The sequence below is a fragment of the Panulirus ornatus genome, chromosome 3 (assembly GCF_036320965.1).
Source record: "Panulirus ornatus isolate Po-2019 chromosome 3, ASM3632096v1, whole genome shotgun sequence".
NCBI classification, from domain to species: domain Eukaryota; kingdom Metazoa; phylum Arthropoda; class Malacostraca; order Decapoda; family Palinuridae; genus Panulirus; species Panulirus ornatus.
The window spans coordinates 25,105,489-25,129,501 of record NC_092226.1 but is presented as its reverse complement, the minus strand read 5'-3'; the positions used below and the strand labels follow the sequence as shown (position 1 = coordinate 25,129,501).

General features: G+C 42.6%; 1 protein-coding gene across 7 annotated transcripts in view; it reads right to left on the bottom strand.

Moving 5' to 3' along the window:
* LOC139761399 (Fanconi anemia group J protein homolog) overlaps positions 1–24,013 on the bottom strand; it is a 1,968,572-nt gene that overhangs the window by 1,155,898 nt on the left and 788,661 nt on the right. The window lies entirely within an intron of this gene.

Here is a 24,013-nt window from a genome sequence, read left to right as displayed (position 1 = left end):
TGTGTGTGTGTGTGTGTGTGTGTGTGTGTGTGTGTGAAAACCCCACAAGACTGCACCACATCTGACAAAATCACACACGTCCTCCTGTCTACGTTTCTGACTGTTATTACATTAGATTCGATCTGCTCTTGCACTTCAATCTTCAACTCCGTTAGCCAACTTCCTATAATTGATGCAACAAACTTTTTTCCTACATCTCCCGTATTCTTTTTCACTTCATATTTATTCAATTAGCAACAATCTGCTCTGCAACAACAATCCCAATCCCTCCAAACTTTCTCCACCTTCGCTTCGATACCTATGAGCAAGTTGAACCCGTGAACTAAGATCCAGAACAGTGCTGTTACCTTACCCTTAATGATCGGCTGTTGCTTCCAATAAACTACTTCGAATTCTCAACTGTTCTTGATGACTTCATTACTCATTGAAGCGAATTCCCCAAACGCCCACCATCTTTATTCACATTTGCTACTTGAACCTCAAGGGAACAATTATTCTCTCGCAACATAATCCACTCATACATGGTTGGATTTGAATCAATCCACATGTAAGTTACAGTATATATGAAAGTTACAGTATTGATGAAACTGAAAATGATCACCCCCATAGATCTTGAAAATCCCGTTATTTCATACACCTCTACTGATTATGCCACACGCAACGTCACTGAATCTATCTTAATTGCGAACACTAAGAACTTTAATTTGTCCCCAGGCAATTTTAAGGCCCATCCTAGCCTTAACCAAATCATTATGAGAGAAATGACAAAACACGAAAACAAAAAAGTTGTTCAAGACACACCCAGCTATACAGGTCAACCCCCGCCACGTGACCCCCCCCCCTCCCACCCCCAATCACACTCACCTTACAATGGTTATGGCCACACAAAGCAGACTATAAAGATTGGAGTTGAACGGCGGGAATCAAGTGTGGTGTTGGGATTTACATAACTTTGTTAAGTACTGGCACCTGATGAGGTGTATTGTCTCTACGAAACATGTGCCACATGTATCGAAAAATTACATGTTAAATACAACTGTTTGAACTACTGAAGTGCTATGTCACCTTCAATATATATATATATATATATATATATATATATATATATATATATATATATATATATATATATATGTGCGTGTGTGTGTGTATATGTGGGTGGGTTGGGCCATTCTTTCGTCTGTTTCCTCGAGCTACCTCACTAACGCAGGAGACAGCGACACAGCATGATAAAAAATTATATATATATATATATATATATATATATATATATATATATATATATATATATATATATATATATATATATATTTCTTCTTTCTTTCAAACTATTCGCCATTTCCCACGTTAGCGAGGTAGCGTTAAGAACAGAGGACAGGGCCTTTGAGGGAACATCCTCACCTGTCCCCCTTCTCTGTTCCTTCTTTTGGAAAATAAGAAAAAGAAAAAACCAGATGGGAGGATTTCCAGCCCCCCGCTCCCTTCCCTTTTAGTCACCTTCTACGACACGCAGGGAATATGTGGAAAGTACTCTTTCTCCCCTATCCCCAGGGATACCCACTTCATCGACCAACCCCTTGAGGTGGACGAACAGCTGCAACCAGGATTCGAGCCTATGCGCTCGACCCGGAGCTGCTCTTGAATTCGTCAGGGTCAGGAACGCTAACCACAATACCACGGAGGTCCATATTACCATTACTGTCATAATACAATATGCATTTTTTTTATCCGTTTTGTGTTGGCGGCATTAAAGCGTGGAATTTCCAGGTAGGTGACTTGAGTACCCTAATTCTACCAGCCAGTAAACGATATTCACTATGAACCGTGTTGAGCTATGAATAACCAACATGGTCAGATGACGGATCCATTCTCTGCTGAACATCAAGACGACACCGTAATTAAACTGGAGACAGCCTATGCTTGAGACGACTTCAATGTGAATATATCCATCCAAGCACATTAAGGTATCTTACTCACCCAGCACAACCGTGACAGGTTTTGTCATGAATCAACGACACTGACCGACTAAATAACCTGTCAAAGTAGAAAACGCATACTATAGAGAGCAATGGACCTCACATAAGAGTCCAGAGGCACTACCTCCCAGTAACTGGTCATGCCCTGTGTGGCAGGTAAGACTAGCATTAAAATCTATCAAAACCTCTGCCCTGAAACGGCGTAAACGCATTTTCGATAAAAAAAAAAAATACTCTTGGATATTTCTGTCCTAACATTATACTGACGTTCGAAAAGCAATCCATATCATTCAAGACAATGCGCCATCATCGCTATCATTGTCTTAAGTGGACCAAAAGCTAACACTAACACACGCCACAGAAGCCGACTTGAGATGTCAAACCCGTGACGTGGACTTGTACACATGGCACCAGGAGAGGGAATACTGAGATGCCTGGATCACATCCCTGGAAAGCGTCTCGTTGGTCGTTATTCTTTCAGGTAGCTAGCAACGTCTGCATCACTGATGGTAAACCCCACCACCAGCGGAGTAGACACTGCAGACTACGTGGCTGCTAATCTCACCAGTGGAAATAATTACTTTCCAAGTGGATTTAGGATCACCCCCTTCACATACCTCGCTTACTTGAACCTCCTTAGCTCGACGGTACGACCCCTAACCACAATGAGACGACCACAAGGCACGAAGGATCCCGTTAACAGTGCCATACATCATACAACACCATCCTGGTCGTCGTGTAACTACCCCTCACAATATCTGAGTTTGTCTCTCAAAGAAAATCTTAGCCTCGCAGGCTTTCCTCCGTCCAATCATTTCTAACGATCTGATGTATAATTGATGCTGTCTAGTTCACGCGAAAAGAAATGAATGAATAAATGAATATATAAACAGCTGGATAAGTATGAATCACCAGCAGGTTAACTTATATAATTCACAGCTTTCATTTGTACGATTAACGTTATGAACTGGTCTGCCTGTCCAGTTTCTGTTAACAGCAAAGGTGGACCAGCAGGTGATGGACGGAGTCTGTCCCATCCGTCAACAGCAACCTTGGACCATCAGATGACGGACAGACGGGCGGGCGGGGTCTTCCCCCAGCCCGCCCCCTCTATTCCGCCGTCTTTGTATTATGCTCTTCGGCACCGGCCAACCACAGGAACATGTTAATGACACTCCCATTCTCACCCACCCTACAGCTCCACAACCCATCCTTAAACCCCCGTCGTAATTATCCATTGCAGACCTTCATCCCGGACAATTCACTCCAGGTCTGCGAAGGACAGGGTGGGGAAGAGAAGGAGAAAAGTGGGAGCGAGGGATGTAAGAGAGGAACAGCGTAGAGGCGGCACTTAGGTGTCAAGAGAGAACAATGTGGAGGCATCGCAATGACCACCTTGCACACTCGTCACCTCACCTCACTTGACACCGGGTCCTGAGGCTGGCCGCTGTACCCAACATGCCTACCTCACCCATCTGCCACAAACAATCATCTGCAATAGTGTGATACAAACCGCAACTCTCAGCAATAACATACTCCTTCACTTCACGTATCAAAGAATTTACGTCGTTACAATGAGAAAAGATCTTTAATATTCTTTAAGAGAGTAATTATTCTACGAATCTAAACATGACAATGCTACTGGGATCTCACTCACTCCCCTACAGAATATTTCATGTATATTGAAGGTGTCTCTTCTCCAACTCTCCTTTAGCCACAGCGTAATTAAAAGCACACATCTCATAAACTCTACATATCACCTCTCTTCAGCATCCCTTTCCCTCCGCCGCGATGTAGTTTTTTCTTTATTCTACATTTATCATTTTGGTTCTCCGTCCTCACGAGAAGTCTGCCTGGGTAAAGGCTCCCTGAGACATGGACCTACTACAGGTGACTGGCTGCTTCTACCCACACAGACTGTGAAGACATCGGCCACACGAGGATTAGCAGTGAGGCTGAGGAATTCTCTCCCTTCTCTCATTCTTCTCTTAAAACCTCCCTACTTTCAGGTCGGGTCTACAAAAACCCGAGAAGTTCAAATTAATCTCCTTAATTAATCCCACGGAACCAAGACGGCTGACGTGAGTCACTGTGTGAGAGCGGGCGGCCAAGCTCCGGGGTACACCATGAAGCGCGTGGAAGGAGAGGTCAGTCTGTAAAGGTAAAGATGGGTATGCTTGAAGGTATCATAGTCCCGACAGTGGTGTATGGTTGTGCCTTGGGCCCTGAACGCGAAAGAAAAAGGGTGGGTGTGTTGGTAACTAAATGCCTGAGGACGGTATGTGGTGTGAGGCGGGTTGATGGTGTGAGGGATGACAGTGGGAGAGAGAGGTGTGGTGGTAAGTGTAGTCTGATTGCAAGGACGGACCAGTGCGTGCTGAAATGATTTCAAACATCTGGAGACCGAAGGTACGAAGAGGTGGAGGAGGAAGCAAAAGGGTAGGGAAGACCAGAGAAAAGTAGGCTGTGGGGTATCGGGGCCTGAACATTCTGATGGGCGAGAGCTGTGTGTACTGGGGAGAATGGACTGTGATGATATAGTATATGAGAGAGAGAGAGAGAGAGAGAGAGAGAGAGAGAGAGAGAGAGAGAGAGAGAGAGAGAGAGAGAGAGAGAGAGAGAGAGAGAGATGGGGGTGGAGACGTGCTGTCAATGGACCGCACCAAAGCATATATATCGGGAAAAGTAAAACCATGAAGTCAGTGTGTGGGTCTTTGTCGTGGATGGTATGCTTGTGTTGCGATGCATCACAGATAACAGGCAGGGACTGGACGCATGCATATGTGGCTGTCGTACATATGCACGTGACGCTATCTCGCTCAAGTAGAAAAGGAAACTAAGTACGGTGTGTGTATATATATATATATATATATATATATATATATATATATATATATATATATATATATATATATATATATGAAAATATGATACATATTCTCGTTAATTCAACTTTTGAAATGAAACAGTATCGATTTGGTCATATCTTCCCAGGCCATGTTAGTTACCACAAAGGAAAAGAAATAAATCTACACCCTTAGTTAGGGGGGAAAAATCATGCGTTGAAATCTAACAAACGAAATCATGCAAACTGGAACTAATGTATAAAAATCAGCTAGACCATGCGATACTCGGCCAGCTGCTGCGTCACATGATTACTGTGTGGCCATTGGCAACTCAAGGGTGGACCGTTCTGATAAGTGTTTCATCCCCAACACATCGAAGCTTTGGAACCCTCGAACTTCTCGTGTCTCTCCCTTAAAACTATGATCTGGCACAATGTAAAACACAGGTTTTTCACTTCCTCCAAAATTCGTAAATACTCCTTATCTGTTTTTTTTTTTCCCCCTTTTCATAATCTTCTATTTCACAGTCAAGACCCGGTGTCGATGTGGACCTTTGTCCATGACTGGAGCCTCAATATATATATATATATATATATATATATATATATATATATATATATATATATACATATACATATATATATATATATATATATATATATATATATATATATATATATATATCATGCAGGAGGAATCAAATTCAAGGAAAAACAATCAGAGAGAAAACACACCAGACTAAGCTGAAACAAATGACAGATAACAGGTCAATTAAGGATAACCAGTGATAAGGCCCGGGGAATCGATCCGAGGGGCTTAATACCCGTGGGACTTCCACAGGTACCAAGCCAGCACCAACGTAGAATGAGACCCTAATGTCTCCTGCCGTGAGATACGAGACTACCACAGGTACCAAGCTGGCCAAACACAGAGACATTAATGTCTCCAGATGTGAGATAAGAGAGTACCACAGGTACCCAGTGGGCGAGGCATCAGTGATTCCAGACGTGAGAATGAAAGAGTACCACAGTGGGCGAGGCATCAGTGATTCCAGACGTGAGAATGAAAGAGTACCACAGTGGGCGAGGCATCAGTGATTCCAGATGTGAGATAAGAAAGTACCACAGGTACCCAGTGGGCGAGGCATCACTGATTCCAGACGCGAGAATGAGAGTACCACAGGTACCCAGTGGGCGAGGCATCAGTGATTCCAGACGCGAGAATGAGAGAGTACCACAGGTACCTAGTGGGCGAGGCATCATTGATTCCAGACGTGAGAATAAAAGAGTACCAAGTGGGCGAGGCATCACTGATTCCAGACATGAGAATGAGAGAGTACCACAGGTACCCAGTGGGCGAGGCATCATTGATTCCTGGCGTGAGAATGAGAGACAGGGGGAGGAGAAGGGGGGAGGGGCAGTTCTGGGTAATTCGCACTTAGTTGTTCGTTACGTCAGTCAAGGTTCACCACAAAGGTTTCCACACAGGAAGGCAACAGCTTTATACTACGGAGTGCGCGCGCGCACCATGATGGCCTCTGTGTGTGTGTGTGTGTGTGTGTGTGTGTGTGTGTGTGTGTGCGTGTGTGTGTGTGTGTAAGTGCGAGTGGCTACTATTTGCGTGTTCCGGGGAGAAGGTTCTACACTCATGTTGCGCCGTCTCTCAACCTTGTATGTATGTATCAAGTCTTTACTCATATGTACACATACACACACACACACACACACACACACACACACACACACACACACACACTCAGCCTACGTGAGGAACCCATTTATCAACTAGCCCCGGGAGGGGGACGAACATCTGGGATGGGCGTAAGCCAACTATTTCTGTTACAATTGTTTTTCCCAATTTCTTTACATTGTACACATGTACCATGTCTCTACTCCTTGCACACACACACACACACACACACACACACACACACACACACACACACACACCAGCCTAAGCCAGGTACCCATTCAATGATCAGTTCCGAGGGAGGATGAACACTTGGGAAGGGTGTGGACTGTGCGGCGCTTATGATTCGAACCAAATGCGGGCCCGACCCTGGGCGGACCCGTACGTGACTCGCGATTAGTAACGCTAATCTCTACACCACGGTGTGTGTGTGTGTGTGTGTGTGTGTGTGTGTGTGTGTGTGTGTGTGTGTGAAAATGTGCTTAAGAACAGAAGTTCGAACACACACCCATTTATCTATACGCACTGGTACACATGCGTAGCGGTCAGTAATGCGTACATGCCTGTGGATCCTAAACCGCGCACTGTCTAGCCCCTTGACCACGACGTACGACCCATCAGTACGGCTGCATGACCCTATGTACGATATCCTGGCCTTTGACCTGACCCTCTGGGATTAGCTTAGAAGTGACACCATCAAACTGAAGGGTCGTACTCATGTGTTCAGGGTTGCTCCTTACGTACACCTAAGTTTGTCACAACCTCCTTAAATCTACCACCCGTACAACTGGCTCAATAATAAGGTAACGTGTTCACTTATATAAGTCACATTCTCTCTAATAAGGAGGTAAAGTGCTCACCATAAACACGCCATATTTGCTCTAATATGAAGGTAAAGTGTTCACTATAAGTAAGTCACATTCACTCTAAGAAGAGTGTAAAGTGTTCACGATAAGTATGTCACATTCGCTTTAGTGAGTAGGTAAAGTGCTCACTATAATCAAGTCAAAGTCACTCTAATACTCTAATGTTCCCTGTATGTACATTACATTAAGTCAAATAAGGTAGTACAGTGTCCACCGTAAGTACGCCACAATTACTCTCCTAAGAAAGCACAGTGGGCTCTACATCACATTAACTGTAATAACAAGGCACAGTTTTCACTGGAAGTACGTAACGTTCACTCTAAAGCCCTACAGGCTCCACACTTACACAATGGGAACATGAAAAACCTTTACAACCTTTATAAAAGTATACAATCACGAGACCCCCTTTCGACCCCCTTCCCTCTGAAGTCAGATACAACCTGACCACACCTACACAGTTGAGACCCTGTGCTCCAACACTGTAAACCACTTCACACAACTACAATTTCCAAAGCTGTGCAAAGAACAGATTATTAAAACACTAAAAAAAGGGCATATTCCCCACGTTTTTGACGTAAGTGCACAATAAAAACGGAAAATACTACTTCCCCAACTGTGAACATATGAACTCCATAAAAGGCCGAGAAATCATAATCTATTCATAATCTCTTATCTACTACACACAGGAAATGGGACGCCAGAAATTACGAATAATTTCCAAACTTGTGCACATGCGAGCACAAACACAAGAGCAACAAACAATAACTTCCCAGCTGGTGTACACAAGAGCACAATATAAGACCAGAATATAACCATTTCGTAAACTGTTAACATACGAGTATATGATAAAGGACCGTAAAATAATAATTTCCCAACCAGAGCATAAAAAGAACAAGTCTCTCAACTCATGTCGATAACAACAGTATAAAGATAACAATAATTTCCTAAACTGTGATCATATCAGTTCACCAGAAAATAACTGATTTCCTGACGTGCATCAAGAACAGCACAAACACAAAACCTAAACTGAACACGTAAATCATATTCCATTACCATACTGCATCATGCAAACCATATTACCATCTGACGGACGGTCACTGCTGGTGCAACAGGTCCATCTGAGGGACGGTCACTGCTGGTGCAACAGGTCCATCTGAGGGACGGTCACTGCTGGTGCAACAGGTCCATCTGAGGGACGGTCACTGCTGGTGCAACAGGTCCATCTGAGGGACGGTCACTGCTGGTGCAACAGGTCCATCTGAGGGACGGTCACTGCTGGTGCAACAGGTCCATCTGAGGGACGGTCACTGCTGGTGCAACAGGTCCATCTGAGGGACGGTCACTGTTGGTGCAACAGGACCATCTGAGGGACGGTCACTGTTGGTGCAACAGTGACATCTGAGGGACGGTCACTGTTGGTGCAACAGTGACATCTGAAGGACGGTCACTGTTGGTGCAACAGTGACATCTGAAGGACGGTCACTGTTGGTGCAACAGGACCATCTGAGGGACGGTCACTGTTGGTGCAACAGTGACATCTGAAGGACGGTCACTGTTGGTGCAACAGTGACATCTGAGGGACAGTCACTGTTGGTGCAACAGTGACATCTGAAGGACGGTCACTGTTGGTGCAACAGTGACATCTGAGGGACCGTCACTGTTGGTGCTACATACGTACCCGACAGATGAAAAATCTCTCACCTTTGCTACTTTAACGTCCTCCTGTATCACATACTCAAATCTGTATATCTCAAAATCACTTTTTCCGGTTGGTATCCCGCGTTTAGTATTCTCAATATCCACGCTAGTACGTGTGAAGATAAGATCTCATCCTAGTATGTTCAAGCGACGTGCTGGTAGGGGAAATTTTCCCCGAACACACACTTCAAACCTCGTGTATTGTTGTGGTTTTATTCACCAGCCAGAGAGGATATAGACAGACACTGCCCTACTGGTCATGACACACGACATAAAAACACATAAAAACCGCTGAAGACATAGCCATGTATATACTGCACTGCATACGAGCCCACCTCCTCCACACCTTCCCTATATTTCTCCTCCACCTATGTCCCTCAGTACATACAATCACTTATACTTCATCCCCCTATCAGTACCATATCATTAAGCAATCTTTACACGTTGTATTATCTCAAAACATTTAAACTGCTCCAAACTTTATATTTTACGTTTATTTTTCTATAATAAACTGTTGAGTACATTATGCTTCACGTGTGTTAGCCACGGCACATACAATTTTGTACACTATCATCCAACAATTTCTTGATCATATTCTTATGTTAAAGATCCATTCTCTCATTATCGATTGCCAACAACTGTTTCATTATCCAATTCATAAATCTCTTTAACACCTGTTATCTAATCATTTTTTATCGTTTCCTTATCAAATTCAAATATCTCTTTAACGCTTGTTATCTAATCTTTTTTTTCATCCTTCCTGCCTAATAAATGAACTATTTCTTATCAATGCAAAACCAGCAAAAACTTATTTACCAAATTCTATTGTACCATGAATAAACCTTCTGAAATATCAAAGACATTCCAAAACCTGTAATACCGAAGGCAGATATATATATATATATATATATATATATATATATATATATATATATATATATATATATATATATATATATATATATATATATATATGAACGTTCATCTTAGGTCTTAAAAGTATCAAATAACTAAAAAAAAAAAAACTTCAAAGCATTCATTGCATAAAAGAGTCAATAAACTGATGGAAATATCAACAAAACTTAATGCATGTTTTTATAGACACTTCTTACACGATATTTATTCATAAAAGCCCAAAACTCTGGAACTGCCTTAATAAAATACGAGTTAATACCCAGACGCAATATCATTTCCCATATCTTTTAGCGTACGCGTTCCTGACCGTGACACATTCACGGGCCTCCAGGGCCGAGCGTAAAGGTTCGAATCCTGGTTGTGGCAGTCGGCCCATAGTCAACACAGCTGTTCATCCATACCTAGGGACTGGTCGATAAAATAAGTACCTGGCTCAGGATAGGGTGTGTATGTATGTATATATATATATATATATATATATATATATTTTTTTATTATACTTTGTCGCTGTCTCCCGCGTTTGCGAGGTAGCGCAAGGAAACAGACGAAAGAAATGGCCCAACCCCCCCCATACACATGTACATACACACGTCCACACACGCAAATATACATACCTACACAGCTTTCCATGGTTTACCCCGGACGCTTCACATGCCCTGATTCAATCCACTGACAGCACGTCAACCCCTGTATACCACATCGCTCCAATTCACTCTATTCCTTGCCCTCCTTTCACCCTCCTGCATGTTCAGGCCCCGATCACACAAAATCTTTTTCACTCCATCTTTCCACCTCCAATTTGGTCTCCCTCTTCTCCTCGTTCCCTCCACCTCCGACACATATATCCTCTTGGTCAATCTTTCCTCACTCATTCTCTCCATGTGCCCAAACCACTTCAAAACACCCTCTTCTGCTCTCTCAACCACGCTCTTTTTATTTCCACACATCTCTCTTACCCTTACGTTACTCACTCGATCAAACCGCCTCACACCACACATTGCCCCCAAACATCTCATTTCCAGCACATCCATCCTCCCGCGCACAACCCCATCCACAGCCCACGCCCCGCAACCATACAACATTGTTGGAACCACTATTCCTTCAAACATTTTTTTTTTTTTTTTTTTTTTTTTTATACCTCGTCGCTGTCTCCCGCGTTTGCGAGGTAGCGCAAGGAAACAGACGAAAGAAATGGCCCAACCCCCCCCATACACATGTACATACACACGTCCACACACGCAAATATACATACCTACACAGCTTTCCATGGTTTACCCCGGACGCTTCACATGCCCTGATTCAATCCACTGACAGCACGTCAACCCCTGTATACCACATCGCTCCAATTCACTCTATTCCTTGCCCTCCTTTCACCCTCCTGCATGTTCAGGCCCCGATCACACAAAATCCTTTTCACTCCATCTTTCCACCTCCAATTTGGTCTCCCTCTTCTCCTCGTTCCCTCCACCTCCGACACATATATCCTCTTGGTCAATCTTTCCTCACTCATTCTCTCCATGTGCCCAAACCACTTCAAAACACCCTCTTCTGCTCTCTCAACCACGCTCTTTTTATTTCCACACATCTCTCTTACCCTTACGTTACTTACTCGATCAAACCACCTCACACAACACATTGTCCTCAAACATCTCATTTCCAGCACATCCATCCTCCTGCGCACAACTCTATCCATAGCCCACGCCTCGCAACCATACAACATTGTTGGAACCACTATTCCTTCAAACATACCCATTTTTGCTTTCCGGGATAATGTTCTCGACTTCCACACATTTTTCAAGGCTCCCAAAATTTTCGCCCCCTCCCCCACCCTATGATCCACTTCCGCTTCCATGGTTCCATCCGCTGACAGATCCACTCCCAGATATCTAAAACACTTCACTTCCTCCAGTTTTTCTCCATTCAAACTCACCTCCCAATTGACTTGACCCTCAACCCTACTGTACCTAATAACCTTGCTCTTATTCACATTTACTCTTAACTTTCTTCTTCCACACACTTTACCAAACTCCGTCACCAGCTTCTGCAGTTTCTCACATGAATCCGCCACCAGCGCTGTATCATCAGCGAACAACAACTGACTCACTTCCCAAGCTCTCTCATCCCCAACAGACTTCATACTTGCCCCTCTTTCCAAAACTCTTGCATTCACCTCCCTAACAACCCCATCCATAAACAAATTAAACAACCATGGAGACATCACACACCCCTGCCGCAAACCTACATTCACTGAGAACCAATCACTTTCCTCTCTTCCTACACGTACACATGCCTTACATCCTCGATAAAAACTTTTCACTGCTTCTAACAACTTGCCTCCCACACCATATATTCTTAATACCTTCCACAGATCATCTCTATCAACTCTATCATATGCCTTCTCCAGATCCATAAATGCTACATACAAATCCATTTGCTTTTCTAAGTATTTCTCACATACATTCTTCAAAGCAAACACCTGATCCACACATCCTCTACCACTTCTGAAACCACACTGCTCTTCCCCAATCTGATGCTCTGTACATGCCTTCACCCTCTCAATCAATACCCTCCCATATAATTTACCTGGATGTTTTGGCTCTGAGTGAAACGAAGCTCAAGGGTAAAGGGGAAGAGTGGTTTGGAAATGTCTGGGGAGTGAAGTCAGGGGTTAGTGAGAGGACAAGAGCAAGGGAAGGAGTAGCAATACTCCTGAAACAGGAGTTGTGGGAGTATGTGATAGAATGTAAGAAAGTAAATTCTCGATTAATATGGGTAAAATTGAAAGTTGATGGAGAGAGGTGGGTGATTATTGGTGCATATGCACCTGGGCATGAGAAGAAAGATCATGAGAGGCAAGTGTTTTGGGAGCAGGTAAATGAGTGTGTTAGCGGTTTTGATGCACGAGACCGGGTTATAGTGATGGGTGATTTGAATGCAAAGGTGAGTAATGTGGCAGTTGAGGGAATAATTGGTATGCATGGGGTGTTCAGTGTTGTAAATGGAAATGGTGAAGAGCTTGTAGATTTATGTGCTGAAAAAGGACTGATGATTGGGAATACCTGGCTTAAAAAGCGAGATATACATAAGTATACTTATGTAAGTAGGAGATGTGGCCAGAGAGCGTTATTGGATTACGTGTTAACTGACAGGCGTGCGAAAGAGAGACTTTTGGATGTCAATGTGCTGAGAGGTGCAACTGGAGGGATGTCTGATCATTATCTTGTGGAGGCTAGGTGAAGATTAGTATGGGTTTTCAGAAAAGAAGAGTGAATGTTGGGGTGAAGAAGGTGGTGAGAGTAAGTGAGCTTGGGAAGGAGACCTGTGTGAGGAAGTATCAGGAGAGACTGTGTACAGAATGGAAAAAGGTGAGAACAATGGAAGTAAGGGGAGTGGGGGAGGAATGGGATGTATTTAGGGAATCAGTGATGGATTGCGCAAAAGATGCTTGTGGCATGAGAAGAGTGGGAGGTGGGCTGTTTAGAAAGGGTAGTGAGTGGTGGGATGAAGAAGTAAGAGTATTAGTGAAAGAGAAGAGAGAGGCATTTGGACGATTTTTGCTGGGAAAAAATGCAATTGAGTGGGAGAAGTATAAAAGAAAGAGACAAGAGGTCAAGAGAAAGGTGCAAGAGGTGAAAAAAAGGGCAAATGAGAGTTGGGGTGAGAGACTATCAGTAAATTTTAGGGAGAATAAAAAGATGTTCTGGAAGGAGGTAAATAGGGTGCGTAAGACAAGGGAGCAAATGGGAACTTCAGTGAAGGGCGTAAATGGGGAGGTGATAACAAGTAGTGGTGATGTGAGAAGGAGATGGAATGAGTATTTTGAAGGTTTGTTGAATGTGTCTGATGACAGAGTGGCAGATATAGGGTGTTTGGGTCGAGGTGGTGTGCAAAGTGAGAGGGTTAGGGAAAATGATTTGGTAAACAGAGAAGAGGGAGTGAAAGCTTTGCGGAAGATGAAAGCCGGCAAGGCAGCAGGTTTGGATGGTATTGCAGTGGAATTTATTAAAAAAGGGGGTGACTGTATTGTTGACTGGTTGGTAAGGTTATTTAATGTATGTATGACTCATGGTGAGGTGCCTGAGGATTGGCGGAATGCGTGCATAGTGCCATTGTACAAAGGCAAAGGGGATAAGAGTGAGTGCTCAAATTACAGGGGTATAAGTTTGTTGAGTATATATATATATATATATATATATATATATATATATATATATATATATATATATATATATATATATATATATATATATTTTTCTTTCAAACTATTCGCCATTTCCCGCATTAGCGAGGTAGCGTTAAGAACAGAGGACTGGGCCTTTGAGGGAATACCCTCACCTGGCGCAATTCTCTGTTCCCTCTTTTGGAAAATCAAAAAAAAAAAAAAACGAGAGGGGAGGATTTCCAGCCCCCCGCTCCCTCCCCTTTTAGTCGCCTTCTACGACACGCAGGGAATACGTGGGAAGTATTCTTTCTCCCCTATCACCAGGGATATATATATATATATATCTTTTCTTTTCTTTCTTTTAAACTATTCGCCATTTCCCGCGTTAGCGAGGTAGCGCTACGAACAGAGGACTGGGCCTTTTTTGGAATATCCTCAACTGGCCCCCTCTGTTCCTTCTTTTGGAAAATTTAAAAAAAAAAAAAACGAGAGGGGAGGATTTCCAGCCCCCCGCTCCCTCCCCTTTTAGTCGCCTTCTACGACACGCAGGGAATACGTGGGAAGTATTCTTAATCCCCTATCCCCAGGGATAATATATATACATATATATATATATATATATATATATATATATATATATATATATATATATATATATATATATATATATATATATATATATAAATATATCCAGAATAATAACGTGAACAATGACCACTTCTTCGAAAAACATAGGGATAAGGGAGCCTGAGGGAATAACAAGAAATTAATCAAGAAACTTGTTGAAAATATTTAAAGATGAACCTTTAGCAGTATAACAGTGGTGGGTGAATGGAATAAACTGAAAGTCATCGTGGTAAATGCAGACACCATACACATGTTTTAAAAGGCTGTAAGATAGTAAGGAACGTCAGAGAGATCGAAACCCACGAGTATAAAACTGTACAATAATTGCACACACACACACACACACACACACACACACACACACACACATACTTACTTACTTAGGAAGACTTTCCCACCATTAAAGCGAGTGCATTTGCAACAATTACTTTAATGACAACAGTCAAGCCTGACAAGTGTTAAAGTTACGAATCACAATAAAAATTACACCCAAGCTGTGTCTGCAAGTTCCTTCTATTACAAAAATAAAAACATCGCTAACTCCTTGAGCCCGGCTGCATGACCCCTGGGTTACTGCAATTACTGATCACTTCTGTACGAAGCAGAAGAATGAAGTAAATGGTATTAAACATGACCCAATTCAATCAACTTTCAGAAACATCTATAAATGGTATTTTTCCACATCATAATTGTGGTAACTTAAACTACGCTACACGCACATTAAAGTCAGACCTAATGCTGAAGTAAACAGGCAATTATATCAAGCAGAGATTCTGTGTCAAGAAGGCACGACCGTTCCAAACCCGTTCTGACAGTCAAATAAAAAAATAGAAAAAATAAAATAAAATAGGTCTATTATGGTCAAATACGAACCGGATTCATACCAAGCTTTTCTTCTTCTTGAACACGAATTTCACATTTTTGGTTAATACTAAAGGAAGCTGATGGCTCCTAACCCTTCCTCAGGAACCAGCAAAAGAAGGGTGGCGAATCTGCCAGCTTAATATTAAACCAGAAATCGCTTACACGAGAATAATTTACCCCACTAACAACGGAGGTGAGCGACGACGCAGTACGATACAGCACTGCGTGTAGACAGGCAAAATGACACGCATCACACCACAATAAATTAATTGCCTTCCATTCCAACGCCACCGCTGATATACGTGTGGTTGCACGTCATACCAGCAGACAATGACAAGGCATTGTCATCCGATTCACAGTTCAGGGAGGGATGTTATGAACGTAAGAACCACACATGTTCAGTGCACGGCATGAGACTGTATAATACTACATATCATAATGTGAAACGTTTTAACTTTGTTGTCAACTTCTTAAGGCATGTAAGTTTTCAGTAATATGCAATATATATAAATAAATAAATAAATAAATAAATATATATATATATATATATATATATATATATATATATATATATATATATATATATATATATATCATATTAATTGATCGCCGTTTCCCGCGAGCGAGTGGTTCTGAAACTTAATGCAAACCATGACTGCTGGCAACTGGTGCAAGTAAACAATACCGGGCCATACAACCAATGCAGGTGTTGGGCTCGAACCCAGTTCCTCGTCCTAAGGTATGGAGAGGCTTCACCAATACGCCGCTGTGACCCTGAGGACATCCAATTCAAGTCAGATCTACCACGAACATAATAAGGCTCTAACTTCAGCTAACAAAACCGGAGGGCATATAAGAGTAAATACGCTTCTAGAATATCAACACTACCGCTCATTTTTTTTCCACAGAAAATGGGAGATATCGACGTGAAGATCATGGGTGACATGCTAGACCATACGCCACGACTCAACCCCTTGAACACGACAGTACGATACTCGAGCACGACGTTATGACCCCTCAGCACGACGGTACGACCCTTCGGTATGATGACACGACCTTTCACGGAACACATAAGTATGAGGTCGAAGGTCACGGCATCATATCAAAGACTGGAGTGACGTCGTAAAGTAACATCACACCGTCGTGGTCAAGTATCGTCCCGTCGTGTTCGAATATCGTTTCGTCGTGCTTAACTATCCTCTCGTCGTGCTTACATATCGTAGAGTCGCGCCAAAGTATCGAATCGCTGTGTTCCAGTATCGCACAGTCGTGTTCAAGTATCGCACCGTCGTGTTCAAGTATCGCACCGTCGTGTTCAAGTATCGCAACGTCGTGTTCAAGTATCGCACCGTCGTGTTCAAGTATCGCACCGTCGTGTTCAAGTATCGCAACGTCGTGTTCAAGTATCGCACCGTCGTGTTCAAGTATCGCAACGTCGTGTTCAAGTACCGTGCTTGTCCTGCTTGAGTTTTGTGACTGTCGGGCTCGAATATCGTCCCGACTTGCGCGAATATCGTTCGTGCGCTGTCGTTCTCAAATATCGTGCCGTCGTGTTCGAGTATCGTAGCGTCGTATTATTCAAGTATCGTACGTCAGGGATCTTACCGTCGGGCTCAAGTATCATACTTGTAAAGTATCGTATCGTCATACTGAACGAATCAACTACGACCTTAACCTAAAATGTTGACAACACACACACACACACACACACACACACACACACACACACACACATACAAACTCACACACATACACAAATACACACACACACACACACACGAGCACCAAAGTCTAGTGTCAATCCTCAACTTGGCTGAGAGAGAGAGAGAGAGAGAGAGAGAGAGAGAGAGAGAGAGAGAGAGAGAGAGAGAGAGAGAGAGAGAGAGTAATACGTTAAAGGCTCAAGCACAGTGTCATCATCACTGAACAACAGACATACAACTTAACGAGAAGCCATTAAGCAGTGAACGCTAACGACCCTATGACAATCCTAACACTACACCAACCAGTTGATAAAAAGATGAGATGAAAAAAAAAAAAAAAAGAGGCGAGAGGATGTGATAATAACGGTAATGAGGAAGATGGGCGAGAGATAAGGGAAGAGTGCTGATGATGATGATGATGATGTGGGCGGTGATAACCCCTTCCCTCTTCCCATCATTATCCTCTGACGTTGTCACTTTCTTTTTACTCCCTTTTTATCGCACATCGTACCCACCCAGAGCCCACCGACCCACCATCCCCGGAATGTCATACATTGTACCCACCTATTCCCTTCCCCCCTCCCCTTGAAAGGTCGTATATGGTACCCACTGGTCACCCACGTAACCCATGGAAGGTCGCGTACACTCAAGCCACCAATCACCCACCTACCTACCCCCTTCAAAAAGTCATATATTACCCGACCCATATCAACAAACCTATCCCTCTGTTAGGTCGTATACAGTCCCCCACCAATCACCCACTTAACCCCCATGATAGGTCGTACATTGCCTCACCAATCACTCAAGTCGTATCAACAACTCGGACTGTTGCCAGGCCTCCGATTTCTTTAGCCAAGAGTTGACGAAGGATCCTGAAGCAAAAAACGGGGGAATTTGGAAAGTTTGAGCTAGAATACTTTGCCAACCTTTCGCCCGACAATACCTCATTCAAAATAACAAGTGACAATTGTCATCATTATGTTACTCACTACATGATCATGGAAAAATGGTGGGATTAAAATGGTACCAATCAATGGGTAAGTTAACCCCCTGAACAAGACAAGACGACCCTTATGCACGCCGATAGGGCCTTTAAATACAATACGACCCTTAGGCAAGCCGATACAACATTTAAACACGACACGACTCATAAGCACGCTGATACGACCTTCAGGTATGACTGTCACCTTTTTTTTTTTCAACCCAATCTTAAGAATTTGATTTACAGACTGGGCTATCACAGATAAGGGGTCAAAAGAGATTCCCCTCATCGTAATCACCACGTATGAGGATAAGAATCATTTAAAGTAACTGAGTAACACAATACTCTGAGTGGTACATCATCTGAATATAGTGTTGGAGTTTTAGTGATATATATATATATATATATATATATATATATATATATATATATATATATATATATATATATATATATATATATATATATATATATATATATCCAGAAGCTTTTACAGATGATACTACGGTGTCGAGAAACCAGAGACCGTGAAAAGAATACATTTTCATCCACGTAAGACACACTGGGATTTTCTTGTACCTCCCCCCCTACCCCTAACACAGGCGTATAATACAGAACAAAACACATACAAACTGAAATGACCCGACAAGCACTAAAATACCAACATCCCAACTCAGTCTTAAACTCCAACCCACCAGACATCCATCCATCAGAAACCACACTACCCAAACAAACACGGGTCACACTGCCCCGTCTGGACATCACCCATCATTACAACACCAAAAGCAACGTTTCCACATACCCCAAGACCCGTCATGTCCACGATGCAACTACCATAAAGACGACACTATGCAGTGATCCATCTGAATCTATAGGATTGAATGGTTTAGTTCTGAGAATTGATTAAAACTGAAAATGATGATGGCCCACTGCCTTTCTGGACATTGTCAAATCTAATACTAGACTAGAATTCAAGTTTTATAGAAAACCAACTCATGTTGACAGCTATATAAATCATCTTTCTAATCATCATGAGTCGGTAAAAATTTCAGCACTCACAATTATGTTTTTATGAACCTTCAAGTTTTCTGACCTAGAATACTTAGATGTATTAGGATAAATACCAACTGTAGTCCCCAAACCTTAAAAAAACATCATATGTATCATCATTTGTGGATGACTGCCTCGTTAAGGAAAACAGAACTTCCCAAACTAATAACACAAGAGAACAGACACATGTGAAGAACAATTTTAAAGCTGCCACACAAGAACTGGCATCCCTAGTGAATATTTTGAGACTACTGCACATCAATGTTAATTCTTTTTTAATACGAAACTACCATTAGATGTACTCTAATGAAGAACAGCCCTTATTCAGGTAATGTGGGATGTGTATATAGCATTCCCTGTAACTGTTGTCAAGAAATATATATTGATCAGACAAGAGAGAAATTAGGAAAGAGACTTAGTCAACACAAATACAATATTAGAACTGTGTCAGAGTTTTGTGTAGTTTTCAGGTTCATAAGAGATGATAATCAAACGATCGACTGAAGTGGGGCTCATTCCGTACATATATGAGCTGACCAAGTTGACAGACTAAATGTGGAATCTTGTCCAATTAAACACATAATACAATGAACTTTACCAGATGATATGGTAATGAATTCCATTTATAACCAATATAATAACAGTATTGGACCGCCGTCCGCTCTGAATCTGTGCGAGGTCGGGTTGGGCATAATGTTCCTATGATGCTGGTGAGTCAGGTGTAGCCCTGGTCCTCTGGTAGTAGTATTGTGTTCAGGCAAACACCCTCGTCCCTCTTCTCCATACTCCTCTTTCTATCAAATTTGGGTTTTCTCAGTTCTGCTAATAATTACTCAAACACTGCAGTTCTCCCACACGCATGTCACGACATTCACCAACTCCACTTTCGTGGACACGAAAAACTTCACGACAAATCAGCTGGTGAAACTAGACACCTCTTATTGTAGTGTAACATTACGATGCACTGATCTTGCATATCACTGAAAACAAAAATTCGTTCGGCTCATTGTGCTCTCTTTCAAAGCCAAAGCTGAACATTATAGAGTCCCACTGAGGCAAACTTTAGCCGTGCCCTCAGTCCACACTGGTGAGTGGCAAGGGATAATGAGTGAGTGGCGCAACACTACCTTAGTAACCTTACCCGAGTCATCAGGCCAGCCAGAGAGACCTTCCCAGTACACCCAAGACAACACTAGTCACCTTGTTGTCAAAGTACCTATGGCTGGTGTATATATATATATATATATATATATATATATATATATATATATACCTCCAGTGTACCTGCACCGTTAAGGCTGTCACAGTCATGTGAAGAGTAAAGGCACAATCCACACTTCAAGGTCTTCTCCTATAGATGTACATACACCTTACAAGGGACATCATACCATCGATAGGCAGGTTCTTGGCCAATCCTACCGTGGTCATAGAAAACGAGAACACTTTTCGTAATGCATAAATATAAAAAGTTTGTTCCTATACTCCTGGATCACACGTGGTACAATATCCTTCTTCACGGCATCAGTAATCATCCAAAAGCACTGTAATGACGTGAGAAACCTGTAGGCGTTACGCATTACAAGAAAAACAACATACAAGACAATTGAAGCAACGTGTAAAAGAGGGAAAACCGGACACACCAACCTTGGGGGTATGATAAGGACGTCTCGAAGGATAAATGTATCATTACATTTCAGCGGCCAAAGCTACCCGGGACGGGTGTATGTCACACACGCTCTATCCGTTCGTGACACACAAGAGCAATGGAAAGACGAGAGGAGCAGGGGAGAATAGGTTCCCTTAATCCCTTACTAATCCATAATGAAGCGATGAAAAGCGTTGAAAGTCGATTAAGTTTGTGTGTGGACATTCTCTTACGACCAGATTCAATACAGTCTCCCTGCGATGCACAGCATGGCAAATGAGACCCCGTTCACACAATCGGATTAGGATGGATGTACAACGGAGGATAATGCTGATGCCTCACACAGCAGCCGCCCTAATGGATATGTGGTATATGAGCCTGAGGGACAGGAGTAGTGACGTTCCTCGACGAGGTCTTTGTGCCCGAGGTAAGGGAACATGAGGATCCACTCCATCCTTAATATAGCCACCACGCAGGATCGGGGCAGTGTGGAAATCTAATTACTGCCCGAGTTAACCGCATGAAATATCATCTTCCAGTGATCTACCTTTCTCCAGTTACAAGCCACACAGACACACGCACATCTAATCAACCACAATATAACCATCAACAGAGCCACCAACCTTGGGATGCAAAGTGTCATTCCATGGGTTACACACACCCCCACAGTGAGCGTCGGCTGGTTATACACGCTTCCGAAGGACGATCTCTACCTTCCAGTTCCTCACCTGTGGTAACCCGTAACCCTAAACGATAAAACCCCTTGTGTGCCCCACCATTCTAATTAAAAACGATCGTTGTCTGCGTTAATAAAACCTCTCATGACAACATCGCACTCCACATTGCCCCTTAACAGCCCCTAGAACTGAACCATCGCTAACCAAGTACCCAGCGACCAAATACAGACCTTAACGCATGTGCAATGAGCATTGTTTTCAAGCACGTCCTACCCTTTATTGTCTTGGTAGGTCCCAGCCTCCTCCTGGTTTGTGTTCAGTCCACACATGCTTCTCGGTTTGGACAATAAACTAAGATGGAACGTGCACGTCAGTACCAGGGTCTCTGCGCTTACTGCCATATCAAGACATTAGAACTCATATATACGCAACTTTCTTCCCAAGTGCAAGTACTCTCTCTCTCTCTCTCTCTCTCTCTCTCTCTCTCTCTCTCTCTCTCTCTCTCTCTCTCTCTCTCTCTCTCTCTCTCTCCGCCAGATATCCTCCTCATCCACTACACAACAAGACTAACTAGAAAAGATACAGGGAGGAGCACACAAGATCATCCTCGGATCCTCTTACATCACTTTGTCAAAGAGGCGCTCAGTACACCAACCCACACAGCTCTCTCCAACCGTCACCTTGACTTCCAAAACCCAGTTACCAGAGCTAATGTACCATCGTCACCTGTTACGTGAGATCCCCCGTCTCCGAGATGTAGTCGGGTATCACCATCGCATCAAGCCCATACCAGCTTGTACAGCTACAAAAACATCCCATCTCGATCACCACAAACATCAAAAACCAAAAGACTGTATATATATATATATATATATATATATATACATACATATATATATATATATATATATATATATATATATATATATATATATATATATATATATATATATATATTCTCGCTCCGCAGGATGTAAGGCTGAAATGAAATGATTACACCATTTACCGCACATACGTTCAGGCGAGCCCGTATCGCTCATTCGTCCTGAAAGTTGTCATACAGGAAGTTAGACCGACACGGAATAAAGATATGTGGCTGAGAATAATCCGTCAACTATATGAAGTTTTGGCTTTATATGAGCATTAACTTTGCAAAAGACGAATCTTTGAACTATCAACCAGTCTGAGACCACTTTGCCCTGTGACGGCCACATAACGCGTTGGGTCGGCAGGATATCAAGAGACGAGATGAAGGGGGATCATCCACAGATCACCTCTGCAAAGTTTTCCCCTCGATTCGAATCCGATGGTTTCTGGGATGATGAGACCTGGGGGAAAGTTCAGACACAGACGACGACGACGGAAGCAAAGTGATGACAACAGCTCCCCGTGCATGCTAAAAAATATCCTGTGCATCTGACCTCGGTGTTGACGAGGAAGGGTTATATTGCAAATGGCAATTGGTCCTGAGACGCCCTTCCGGTAGAATCTGATAACGGAAGCAAAAGGGGAAAAAAAAAAGGAACACCTGATCTTTAAAGGCAAGACATGCTCAACTCGTGGGAAGGGAATAAAATCATAATAATAAATACAACATCCGATTCCATGTATGGGGAAAAGAACATTGTAGACTCTCTACCATCGTGTCTTAGATGACCACGTACACCTCCTCCGCTTCTCACATTGCCATACTATTACAACTGAATTCACGTCTCAAAACAGTACTACTTATCTTTAATGGAAAAATTCGAATTCCGTTTTGTGTTCTCGCACTCCCATCATCACCGTGCTAGACATAAAGATACTCTCTCTCTCTCTCTCTCTCTCTCTCTCTGCTACTCAGAGCTTATATTTTCATTTATCTGTGTTATTTCCCAAATCTATCATTATCTGTGTTATTTTCCAAGTCTATCATCATCTGTGTTATATCCCAAGTCTATCATTATGTGTGTTATTTCCCAAATCTATCACCAGAACCATGGTCAAGCAGAGATCTAGTCTATCAACAGTTCATCTTTTTTATTATATAGAACAACTGACATTTCCACACACACACACACACACACACTCACTATCCATCTCCCAGCACTTTCCTACTTCTCTCTCATTACAAAAATAACACCTTTTTTCGTAATCTTAGGCAGAAATTTACATGTTATGAAAATCCTCGTCAGCCGCTGATCTCCCCTCCCTCCTCCCCAACTAAAGAAGACCGGAACGTTTACTCCAGGAACCTAATCTACCACTACAAACTCTCCAGTATTGGATCGCCATGACGAACTGGAGACCCATCCATTATACCTGTATGACTCT